Consider the following 12,745-nt stretch of genomic DNA (forward strand, 5'->3'; position numbering starts at 1 on the left):
TGCTGATGAGTAATGATTTACAACCTCACTTTGCAAGGTATGGCGCTGTGGGCAGGGTTTTAGCCGTTACAAAAACAAAATTCTGGCATCTCTTAAAACAAGAAACAAAAAACAAGCAGACTGCTTGCATCACTCATACCAAAAATACTTTATGAAAACCTGAGTCCCCTTATTTTTTAAATTAGAAAGATCAACTGAAAGTTGGATCCTGACGCAGGACGGGGAAACATCGCGGGCCGTCGCCTGTGATGACTGATCATCTTCAGAAGTGAAGAGAATTGGCAAACCTTTGATCATGCAGTGACCTCTTCCTCTTTAAGGATCACTGAATTCCACACTACATTTTAGTTGCCCTTAACAAATGATTAACTCCTATTTCCAGTTTCTCAATTTATTCACGAGGACAGCGGGTGAATCTGCCAGGGACCCCATGTGAGCGCACACGGTTTCCTTTGTCTTACATACACCCATACATGCAAAACTTAGCTTTGGTGAGTGGTTGGGGTGTCTATATTTTCTAGTTTTGTGACTCCCTTGAAAGGAAAAAGAAAAAAAAAGACCTTTCATGAGCTTTTTAATGAGGACTTGCTTATCTTTAGGAGTTTTGTGCAGCCTTATTTGAATGAGCGGAAATTTTCCTGTGTAACAACCCCTTAACAAACAAGGATCCGCGCTCCACATACGAGAGAAAAAATTATTTTCCTGCCCCCCCCAAAAAAGCCAATGATTTAAAAAGTATTTTACATATCAGCACGGCAAAGACTTCTTAAATACATTTAATGCAAAAGACACTGTTAAGGAATCCAATTTTCCACAGAAGGATTTTGGAATGGTGAAGCTCACTGCCTTTCCATGCACCTTTCTCTTTGTCCCTTTTGACAAACTAGGTTGGAATAGATGTTGGGTCCGACCCTTTGTAAACAGACGGTGGGTCCGGTCAAGGCTGCAGGAGCCTGTTAGAAGAAGGACAGGCCGAGGAGACAACTGAGGTTGTTTGTCATCAGGTGTGTGAAGATATCTCCAAACATTTGGACCCTGGAGATAACAACATGCCAGAGAGGGGGAGGCAGAGAGACAGCCTGAGATGAGTGCATTTCCCCGGGACCACCTAAGCCGCCTAATCAAGATATGACTCGACTGCATGTGTGTATGTGTGCAAGAGTCAAACAGACTGTGTGTGCGCTTCTAGCCCGAGATAAAACGCGGTAAATCAGAGGCTTCCCCCATCCTGATCTCCCATAGCAGGTTATGAGTCTGTGTGTGTCTGTCTGTGTGCGTCTGCATTCGACAACTTGCTCCCACAGCCCCCATCACATCACCCAGACCATGGAGACCAGACCTGCACCGGAGTAATGAGCAGTGCCTTGTTGTGTCTATGCGGCTCAGTGTGACTGCGGCTGAGTGTGTACGTATTAGTATGGGGTGAGTGATAAGCGCCGGCACTGTGATGTTGCATTAATTGCGTGCAAAGACTTTGGTTTCCTCTCACAGTTAATGAAGACGCGACACGTCGCTCAGCCCTCTCTGACGCTCATCTTTGAGTGCCACAGTGGCCTCCGCTGCATTTAAGCACTGTAATTTGGCTTTTAAATGAAATAAATGAGTTATCAGGGAGATCCTGAGGATTACGATTATCATTATTTTTCCCTTAGTGACAAATGTCACGCTGTGATTGGATAATGGCTTTCTATTGAGTGGCAGCCGTCCTATGGGGTTGTCCAAAGCAGAGAAATGGAGGGGGAGTGTAAGGCGCCAATCTGCACGACTAATGAGGTGCAATTATATTCCTGACTATCTGTTGATGTGACCTCACCAAACCTTCAAAACACACACAGCAATACACACAGACACACAACCACAAGCATATTTTAACTGGGGAACAAACTCAGTCACAGAAATTCAGTTAAATACATGTCTTAGTTCTTTTTTTTGAAGGGTAAAACCAAATTTAGGCTTTCACAATACATCTTTCCAATAAAGTCACACTCCGATTGTCTTTTGATCTATTTTCAAAGTGTTCCCAGATTACTTTTATTTATGATTGTGCTGTTTTTAGCCTTAATTTAAAAACAGTCTTTTTCTAGGCCATAGTTTCTGCAGAGCAGCAGGAGTTCATTCGAAATTCCCCCGCCCCCTTCACAAATGCTGAGAGCTGTGTTTACATGCTCTCCTGCTAGCTTAAAACCCCTCATACCTCCAACCCAACGTTACCGATGCAACTAAAATGGTTGCGCACCTTTCAGTGCATCCCTCCAGGAGTCTTCACAGTGAATCCGCTTCCACTGATTCACCCTTTTGGTTTGGCAGAGATTTTTTTACCCTGGATGCCCTTCTTGACACAACCCTGTATTTTATCCGGGCTGGGGACCAGCACAGGGAGACCCGGACTCTTGGGTCCCCTTGTAGCTACGTAGTTAGGCAGTAGCGTCAAGGGTCCTGCCCAAGGACCCACACTGAAAGAAGGATCAAACCCCGGTTTCCCACTGGTGTAACTAAGACAGCCCATATCCACCACCCATAGGGGCAGTTGGGACCAAGCCTCCATGTTTTTTTTGTCACTAGAAAATCGTTCGAATTTGAAAAGAAATGCACAAGAGTTGGTTAGAGTGAACCAACACACTAAGGTAATTTAATCCATTTAATCCGTGCAATTCATTAGTGATTCGTGGACCACTTATGTAATTTTAGAAGTGATATGTGCAATGAAAGTTATACATAGGTATGCAGCGAAAACTCGGACGTGGAACATATGCAAAGCCACACATTTGTCTCTGCATCTCGTAAAAACCCCGCACAATTGCGTAAGATTAAGACAATTGTGTAAAACCACATTAAATACGCATAAACTGCGTAATCTCAACCGACCGTAAATTTTGAACAGTTCAAAACCAAATTCACTTAAAGACCCGTCAGCCGAAACTCGCCACAGACGTTTGGGCACATAGACGGATGACAAACACGATATACACTAATGAAATATGTATATCGTGCATGCATCGCGAAATTTCATACATGGCAAATGTCCAAAACGTATATAGTGGCTGCATGACACGGCCTTGAGACAACAAACCCTTAAGTTTAAAAAGGTACTTTAAGGTCTTGGGGATTTTTTTTTTAGGCGGAAATTGATTTCTGTCAAAGTAAAGTTATTTACATTTCTACATTTCTGTTTAGAAATCTTTTAATGAGAACAAATAGGAACAACTAAATTAGTTAGAAATATGTCAACGATATGATTTTTCTGAAAGCGTCGTCTGCTCTTAGGTGTTTGATAAAAAAAGAGAATTTTGAGCTAAACAAACCCTCACACTGTAGATAATAAAACAGGTAATTCAGACCTGCACATTTAAAATCCAGAGCCGCCTTTAGTTTCATGGTAACAGCACAAGGACATCTTTTTAAAATCAAGGCACATGATTAATTCCTCATGAGTGGACGTGTCTCTTTTTCCTTACCTGTAACCCTGCAGGCTTAAACATCTGCAGGTCTATCTCCAAGATGTCTGTCCTTGTTGAGGCTTTCAAATCCCTCATGAGTGGACAATTGAAAGATTATCTACAAATAACCTCTTATCGGGCGGCCAAACCGGCTTTACAACAACAGCTGCTTCAAACTCAATAAATGATTTAATTGAATCTAAAGGCGGAACGCAACACAGCGCAGCCCTTTTCATTGATTTTTAAAAGACTTCTGACCTAGTTGATCACGCAGAAAGGGAGCACAGACTTATCAGTTTGGGAGTGTTTGAACAGACTTTAAGTCTGATTCAAAATCATCCATCAGATGTTAATGTGTACTGACAGGATGTATTAGTCTAATCTACCTCAGGATAACCGAGGGCATTCCTCAGGGATCAAGTCTGGAACCACTCCTAATTCATTTTATATATGAATAATCTTAAATAAACTCACTTTTCATGAACTTTTCGGGATGTTCTGTGGTTGCGTTTACACCTGATCTGAATCTGAGTGGGTAAAAAAATCAAAGTATTGTAGCTTGAAATGCTAATTTTAAACCATCTGCCAGTTAGTTCAGGATTTAAAGTCCCACTCCGATCATCTTTTGATCTATTTTCAAAGCGTTCCCATTGGTCTTTTAATTATGATCAAGTCGTTTTTAGCCAAAACAAAAAAAAAAACTTGTTGTTTTCTGGGACATAGTTTTTGCAGAGCGGCATGAGTTCATTAAGGCACCTTCACACCGGCCGCATGTGGCGGTTTCATGGACGCGCATCCAGTCGGTGATGTTCATCCAGCGGAAAGGGTGTACATCAGGGAGAGGGATTCTTCTTCTATCGATTTTTTTTTTACTGTTTACTAGCTCAGGTCCGCCACCTACAGTGGAAGGAGGCTTGATGTGAATGTTGAAGCGGCCCAAATCTTGCTCCACAGGCTTTTTTTCTTTCACAGCTCTGTTCAGCTATACGAAAGATTTGGCACCTTAAAAGAGAGCGCAATATTTTTTTTTCTTCTTCGTGACCATGTTTACAACGGTTGGCACATCCGTGTTTTACCGTAAAAAGGCCACTATCCACTCATCACTACCAAATCTTAATCTCTGATTGGTTACAGTTCAGAGTTGTCTGAATTTAGCAGCCAAGAGGTTGAACCGGTTGAACTGCCTGCGTCCGATCAATGAACCCCTGTTTTGTTCGTAGAGCCCGCCACCAGACCCAAACACTTAAATGCGAGCATTTGCTCTGCGTTTCAGCGTTTTACTAAAAGTGGTCGTCTAGATAGCAAGATACCAGGTCATGCGAGGAAAACAAAGATGTACGTGGATTTAGTTGTAAGTGGATTCATCAGAATAAAGGAGCTTGCCAATTGTTGCTTTTACATCACGCAATTTTTTTAATGCAGCATTTTTTCAACCTCTTCTGATACACAATGATTTGAATCAGTAAGTCAGTAATGCAATTTAAGCTTAATTTTCTTTATACATGTCCTCAGTCATCAGAAAATGCCATGTTCAAAACACAATTTGTTTGAAGTAGGCCTTTTAAGATTGACGTTTTTTTTACCTTTACGATTTCTTTCTGTTGTGAGTTTAATTGAAACTTTTCTTCGAGACAAAAACATTGTGCTTCTGGCAATTTTGAGCTCAAATTGGAGAATACTTGTGTTTTACTTACATTATGTCGGATATTTGAATAGGAGTCATGTCAATACTTACTGTAAGTGAGGTTTACAGGCTCAGTATACTCAATTTGTTTATCTTCTTTATGTAAAAATAAACATCTTTTTCATGTGTTTTTAGGATTTATTAGCAATAAAAGTCTATGTTTTTGTGAGAGAAAAGGATAATTCACTGTAAATATTGTTCACCGTTGCCAAAAACCCGCAAAGAGGAAATAAAAAGTAAAAAGATGGACTTGTGCATTGATGTTCATTCATGCTTTCTTACATTCATGTTTCTATTCATCATCCTCTCAGAATCATTTTTTACTTGTCTTTGCTAGGTGTACATTAGAAGAGCTGCAGGAAGGAGCTTTTGCTCTCTTTGTAAACATATTTTTGACAGTCTTTCAAAGTCCTACCTTGGATGGTTCACTTTTACATGAAAGGAGGACGATGTCAATAAATGTTTTAATTAAGAGCAGCAGTAAAAGCCGTGGTGGAGCGGAGTTTGCAGCATGGCGGAGGCTCTGCTTTCCCTCCACCTTGATTCTTAGAAGCTTTCTTTCTTTGTCTATTTTTTCGAAATGCTTCCCTCATTGACTTCAGCTGCTTTCAGATAATCTCATTCAGACTTCCTCTCTTGATTTTCAAGCCTCCTCGTCTCTCCGTGGAGCTCCATACCGCTCTCCCATGGCTCCATCTTTTTCCCTCACTTCCTCTAAATGCACACAGTATTGATGTTTCTCCCTCCATCTGTGATGCTTTTCCTCCTTTTAGCTTTCCTCCTTTGTCTCCCACCTTTTATTTGTCAAAGGTTCTCTGCAGTGTTTTCTCCCCAGGCGCACACTGCCTCATGCACACAGATACATCAGGTTTTTAACCGCTTTCTTTTTTGTTTTCTTGCTGAACTTTGGCTCCAACGCCGCTGAAAATCTGGTTAATATGTCAGCATTAAAAAGGTCACCCAAACTACATTAAAGTAAATAGGTCGGTGCTTTTATCTTCAGCACATGCCAGAGAAGGGTTGCTAATATGAGAGCAGTACTTTTGAATTAAAACTGACAGGTAGTTGGCGAGTCTTCAGGGCTGATTTATTCAGTTACGTACAGAAACTAGTCTGCCAAGGTTTGCTGTACTCAACATTTTTTTTCCCTTATAGGTGAAAATTCACATTTATCAGCTTTAAGATGAGTTAACACATCTCTGGATTGATGCATGTCTCGTCAGAGAGTGTCCTGCATCACTTTCTGTTTAGCGATTGCTATTTTAAGTGTTCAGAAAACAAAGTGGAGCAAAAATGTGGCGTGTACAGAAATGTCTGTAAATCTGTTCACTGTCTGAAAAGCTTCCTCAGTGAGCTGATGAAATAAATTCGCTAAATATTAGAATATTTGATCCTCACATAGTTTAATGTTGATTGTGTTATTCCACACCCTTCTTTGTTAGAACACTTTAAACCAGAGGCTGGATTATTTTAATTGGCTTTTTACAGATAAGCTGTCAAGAAATGAATTCAGCTCAAATTTATGTTAGCCAGTAAATGTCAAGAACCATTGGGGTAGGAACCAAAAAAAAAATGGAGGAGGAGACCAGCATTCAAAACTTCAATAAACTTAAAGACAAGGGAGGACCAAAACTGATGACAGACAACCCGGCCAAGCTAAACTGAAAACCTAGACTCTTAAATACACCGAGGATGATGGACCAAACTGAGGACAGCTGTGAAGAATCAGCAAATGAAACCAGGTGAGACTGTGATAGGAGGGAAAACACAACCAAGACAAACACAAAAAACAAACAAAAATAAAACGGATTTTAGTGGAAAATATTCAAGTTCAACTTTGTAGATTATAAATAGATTATTTTCTTTATTTAATACGACTCTGAGCTGTTACAAATCTTTGAGGATCTTATAGTCAGCTCAGGTAAAAGGAGGAGACGCTTCTTCTAGAACTTACCTGTGAACACAGACAACAGCTAAAGTGCCTTTAGCCACTAAAAACCTTGAACCACAACATTGTCACAACTGGTATTTGATTGAATTGAATTATGACAATCTCAAAATTACTACTTAGTACTTGGAAAACTTTAGTTACATGTTTTTACTTTTTGAGTGAAAATATCTTTCTCGCCACATGGTCAAATACTCAAAAAAAAAGAAAAGAAAAAAGACATTTGCACACACCTGTGCCTGGTGAAAATGAATTTTGGACATAGTGAATGACCCCTCCCAAAAAAAAGTTGTGATGACATCACAGCGGGTGAAACCGTCAAAATAGTGAACAGGGCCAAAACATCTAACGGTGCTTAAAAAGAAATATGTCAAAATCAATGAACAAAACCAAAACACGTGTGTCAGAGATATCCAAAGGAGGTTTTGAAAATATTATAGGATGGACACAGGACCTATGGCTTGATGGCCATTTAGTGGCCCAGTGTCAAATTTGGTGTTTTTCCCACAAAATGGATAAAGAAAACTTTTGTTTGGGCAATCTTTATGAAATTTCACACACATGCACCAACCACAACTGAAGTTCCATTAACCTTTGACCTCAGAAAGAGGCCGCCATCTTGACTATTCTAAAAAAAAACTCACCTGTATTAGCAGCTACAAGTTGTAACTCCTCCTAGGGATTTTGATTTATTGCCGCATCATTTTTTAAGCATCACTGGGAAGCTACTTAGAAAAATATGTTGGTTTTCAAGATTTTAAATTTTTATTTGGAGTTAAGATGTTAAGCTAGCAAAATTGGCGTTCTGCTGTTGCTCGCACATTTTGTACCAGATTGTGAAAATGTAATACACGAAGCCTTGGCTTTAGCTGTACAAAACAACATTACATACGATATGAACACATGAGGAATGTTAGCGTGGTGAATTGAAAACCTCCGTTGCCAAGGAAATCCAAAAGTTGACTTTTGCCGATTCTTCAAAAAATTACATAGACGTGTTTGTCACCCCCAGGTAAACAAAAAATAAAATGGTCCCTATGAAGATAAAGCCAATTGAAAAGCCGCCATTTTTACTTTTTTGTCATGAATTTGTGCATCTGTTAACAGGGTAGCACAGGCAGGGGTGTGGCAGCAACTTGGCCTGTGGGGGCGGGTCTGGGGGCGCGGTTTGGGTGAGGGTGGGCAGCAGCTGCAGGCCATACAATGCTGCTTGCGACTTTAATTTCGTCTTACATTCTGTAGAACTCAAATAAGATGTTTTCCTTGAGTTGCTTGTTCTTTTTCTGTGATTTCCATTTGCAGTTCCATCTGGAGAAGCAAAGAAGGAAACATTTCACTCATTTATAATAAACATCAATTTCCATTTTGATCTTCTTCAGTAGTACAGAGAAACTCAAAACATTTTTTTTTTTATTGTTGCTTTGTGTCAAGCTAAAACCTACCACAGCTGAATGACTCACAAAGTGATCAAATAAAAAAATGATGATGTTAAGAGATCTGGTTTATTTATTTTTGAAGAGCTCTACAAAGGCGTCTGTAACCATGTCAACCTTGTCTGGTCAGAGACTCTCCCGGTACGGTGAGGTTCACCATCTACTGAAGTACCTGCGTCTGAATGACGGCTGCTTTTAGCGGTACCTCCGTCCCTCCATCTCTATCACATTAGCCAAAGGAGGGAAAAAAATAAGAATGAAATTAGAGGACCTTTTTAATGTTGTCTCCATACAAAATAAGAAATGGATCATAATGTTCGGGAGAAGGGCGCCACAGTATCTTTCAATGCGTCCGTACATTAAATTAACATCTAAATTGGACTCCCCTGCTGCGCAAATCCCAATCGGTGAACATAGCTAAGTTGGGAGACAAGCAAGCAACACTGTGAGACTTAGGGCGTATTCAGACTGGAAAAGTCTGTTGGTATGGATATGCTTAATTTGGTCCGGATCGAGTCCTAAACCTTGAAATGGGGTCTGTATTCAGACTGCTGACTACCGGACAGCAAACAAAACAAAACCACGTGACTAATGATCTTTTCAGTCACTGGTTAGGTATTACGAGAGTGGGGTAAAGCAACGAGAGAACTTTAAATTACGCGGAACAGTTTTGAATGCCTGTATCAGCGTCAGCTACAACACTTTATACTTGCTACTTTGGTTCGGTAGAGGCATGCTGTGAGGTATGCTGAGAAGACGTTGGCCATGATGGTAAGCTGATAAGTGTTTATGACATAAAGACTATCTGGAAAAATGTGTGAGAATCAATGTTTGTAATTTTAAAAGTTGTTTTAATTAGCCTGCATTCATCTGACCAAATTTCAATGACTTGTTGTGTACTTGTTGTTCTTCTTTTCTGCTTACATCCCACAATGCCCGGCTAGAGTTGCCATTTTGGTCCAGTTGCTGCGCTCCAAGCATTGAGCCTATTCAGACTGAGGAAATTCAAGGCAAACTGAATTTTTGTCAGATTGGAAACGAACCGAGACTATCTCGAAAGATGGGTCCGAGACCAGGGCCTTAAACTGAATACACCCAGGGTCCACTTGGGTGTATTCGGGTGTACCCGGCTGGGTAGCTTGGTTGGTTGGTGACACGCAGGAATCGAGGGATCGATTCTCGCGGGGAATAAAGCAAGCAATTAACATCACCCAGTGATGGCCCTTGGGCAAGTCCGTTAATGCTACTGCCTACCTGTGAATAGGCATGAATGATCCCGGTGATGGTCAGAGGGGCTGTAGGTGCGCACTGGCAGCCACGCCTCTATCAGTCTGCCCCAGGGCAGCTGTGGCTACAACAGTAGCTTACCATCACCAAGTATGAATGAGGAGTGAATGATTAATGGACACACTGTAAGCGCTTTGAGCGTCTGGAAAAGCGCAGATAAATCCAATGCATTATCATTCACACTGAAAATTTGTTACAGATTATTAGGGAAAACGAACTCTACTTCACTTTAAACAAATCAAAAAAATGTGTCCAGTCTGAATACACCCTTAGTGTTCAATCAAATGTGTATTTTTGAGGAGTTGAAGCCGATTTGACCGCCATGATTCCAGCAATATTCTCTTTTTGATAAATATAATTTAAGTGTGGTATATTAGCTTACCTGCAATAAAGTAAAGACATCCAAACCCAAAGGAACACCTGACCTCTGCATCCTTCCATGTGACGGTAAAAAGAGAGCCGCGGTCCACAACAAGCTGTATTTTAAATTGACAAGCATATCTCACAACAAGCCAATCTAAGGCTGTACCAGCAGATGAGGCTGGCTGTATCACAGCCCATGGAGTCAGCAGTGGCTCACCTTTTAACACGGCCTGTTTCCAAGCAGAAAGGATATTTCGGGAGCAGACTTCGAGAGAGATAAATGATGGAGAGACACGCAGGATGGATGAATGAGGTGGAGATGTAAAGAGAGAAGGCCGGTGTGTAAAAGAGGTCATAAAGAGTGGAGAGGGTTTGTTTCAGTGTGTTTAAGAGCTTGGCAGAAAAGCGCAGAGAAGCGGTTACAGCTACTGCGACTGTGGTTTCTGGGGAATCGATGTGCGCGCGAGTCCGATGGGGCAAAAGGATCCGAGGCATTTTCCTGGCAGTTGATGGACAGCTAAGCGCCTGGCTTGTAAAAACAGCAGTGCAAAATGTTCCACATGCCAGGAGACAGCGAAGGTCACAGACACAAACACAGATACATGCATAATAAAAGTGAAGTGCAGAGTTGCGGTCTTATTTATTGGAGATCCTGAAGTGTGGGTGAGCAGTCACTGGGCGGTAGGGCAGCTGAAAGCCAGAGAATATTTTCTTAACTTTTCCCCTTGATTGCGTCCAACGTCTCCTATCTGTAATCAGATTTTCACCATCTCCCCCAGTGGTGGGGAGAACCCTGGATCCATAAAAAACAAAAAAATCTCTGCAACTGAGCTTAAATGTCTATGTTACGGTTTGTCCGTGAGTGAAGCAATTAAAATGGGTAACTCAAATTTAGGCTTGCTTGCACAATTTCTCACTGCAATTTGACCTCTCAAATAAGTAAGAACTGCTTTCCTAATGCTTACGGAGGTTGCATAAACACGTAGCTGTATACATTTCTCTTTTCAGGTCATGAACCATGTCAACCACCTGTCTTCCTCTTGAGTTTCTTCAGTTCAGGCTAACAGGAGGTTTGACCAAAATCCTCTGGGTTCTCACATTGACTGTACGTGAGAACTAGATTGTGTGACCCCTCCTTGCTGGCATTCCAAACAGGAAGTAAAAAGTAAAAAGCTGTAATCTTGTAGATTTCTAAACATTATGTTTGTCAGAATAACCATTCTTCTTCTGGTAATTTGTTTTAACAGTGGGTCTGTGTTCCGCCCATGAAAACAAACAACATCCAAACTTTTGCAAAGATGGATGTGCATACTGTGCATATAAAATGAAAGCGTTTAGCTGATCACTGCTAGCTCCACTGAGAAAGCGGGAGTGTGTGTTAGCCTGGGGGGAGGGGCCGGCAGTGCAGACATTTTTCCTGGAAGGGGCTGTTCCCCACTTTGTGATGTCACAATGTGAGAACCCACTTTTTGTTGTTGGTTAGGAGAAGCTAGTGCGGTCAGAGCGCAGGTTTTTAGAGGAACACTCAGAGATGCATGAATGGCTCAAAAGACTGCTTTGGGGTTGTTGTTTTTTTGAGGAAATAACATTCTAATACACATAAAAGCTCAAAAAGTTGATTTTGCATGATATAAGTCCTTTAAGGAATTTTAAAACATTTCAGTTTGGTTTCCCAACACTTAATTGTCTTAAATGTATAGAAAAATACCAGTTGTATGCAACATTCTGCACCTAACCCTCACTTTTAAAACACTATTTCTTCAACCCAATTCCTGGGTCGTTTTTGTTGGAATATATTTTTGGGTTAACATTTGGGGCAATGCACATTTTTTGGGTTATCAGTGGTTTTATTTTACAAACAAAACCTGGCTTATTTCTAACTATGGAGTTATAGTGTGCACATGTTTGGAACAAACATGGAGGCATAAATGTTAAAGACATAATTGATCAGTTTCTTCTCCATTATTAAAGTTGAAAATGTGATTTTGTTCTACAAACTCACCAGCGCATACAATCAAATAAGTCGCATAAAAAAAAAAAAAACTAAAAAAAACACATATTGAACGTGCACTGCTGACCTTTAGCGAACCCATTCTTGACTTATTGATATTAAAAACAGATATAATACAGCAATGGCCTTTCAGAGATGAAAAAAAAATGGGGAAAAGTTTCATAGCTTGCAATTGTCAAAAAAATTTTTGTATTTAACAAATTAGATTTGACATATATTTCCTTTGTTTCTTAAACGTCCTCTTCTTTTTCTAAACTATGTCTTGACCTCTTGTAATAGTCCATTCTATAGATTAAGAAACGTATCATAGATTTAAACACAATTGTTATACAGTCAAGCAGGCTCTACACCTTTTCTGTGTGTTTGAATCTACGTTACAGACAGTTTTCTTGTAAATTTTTTTACATCTTTATTTTCGGCTTTATTTTTTTATGGACAGTGTTCTTTAGGTATTGGTGACATTAAGGTTAGATTTTAGGGTTTTGTGCGTTACCTTTGTTCAGATCGTGTTTATTGGTTTGATTATCTGTTCTTGCTTTTTGTGGGTCACTGGATTTTGAAATTGTAGATTCAGGTAATGAG

The 12,745-nt window shown here is 40.3% G+C and overlaps 1 long non-coding RNA gene across 2 annotated transcripts; it reads right to left on the bottom strand.

The window, feature by feature from the left end:
• Positions 1 to 6,097: 6,097 nt before the first annotated feature.
• Positions 6,098 to 10,739, bottom strand: LOC110017224. Of its 2 annotated transcripts, XR_002872184.1 has the most exons (4): positions 10,370 to 10,739; positions 10,172 to 10,265; positions 8,675 to 8,723; positions 6,098 to 8,377 (listed from the first exon to the last, which is right to left on the bottom strand). It is a non-coding gene; the product is annotated as an uncharacterized LOC110017224 (long non-coding RNA). The 2 variants fall into 2 exon arrangements; XR_002292549.2 differs by lacking the exon at positions 10,370 to 10,739 and having other exon boundaries at positions 10,172 to 10,334.
• Positions 10,740 to 12,745: the final 2,006 nt, after the last annotated feature.

Source organism: Oryzias latipes, chromosome 19, assembly GCF_002234675.1.
Source record: "Oryzias latipes chromosome 19, ASM223467v1".
Classification (NCBI taxonomy): Eukaryota; Metazoa; Chordata; class Actinopteri; order Beloniformes; family Adrianichthyidae; genus Oryzias; species Oryzias latipes.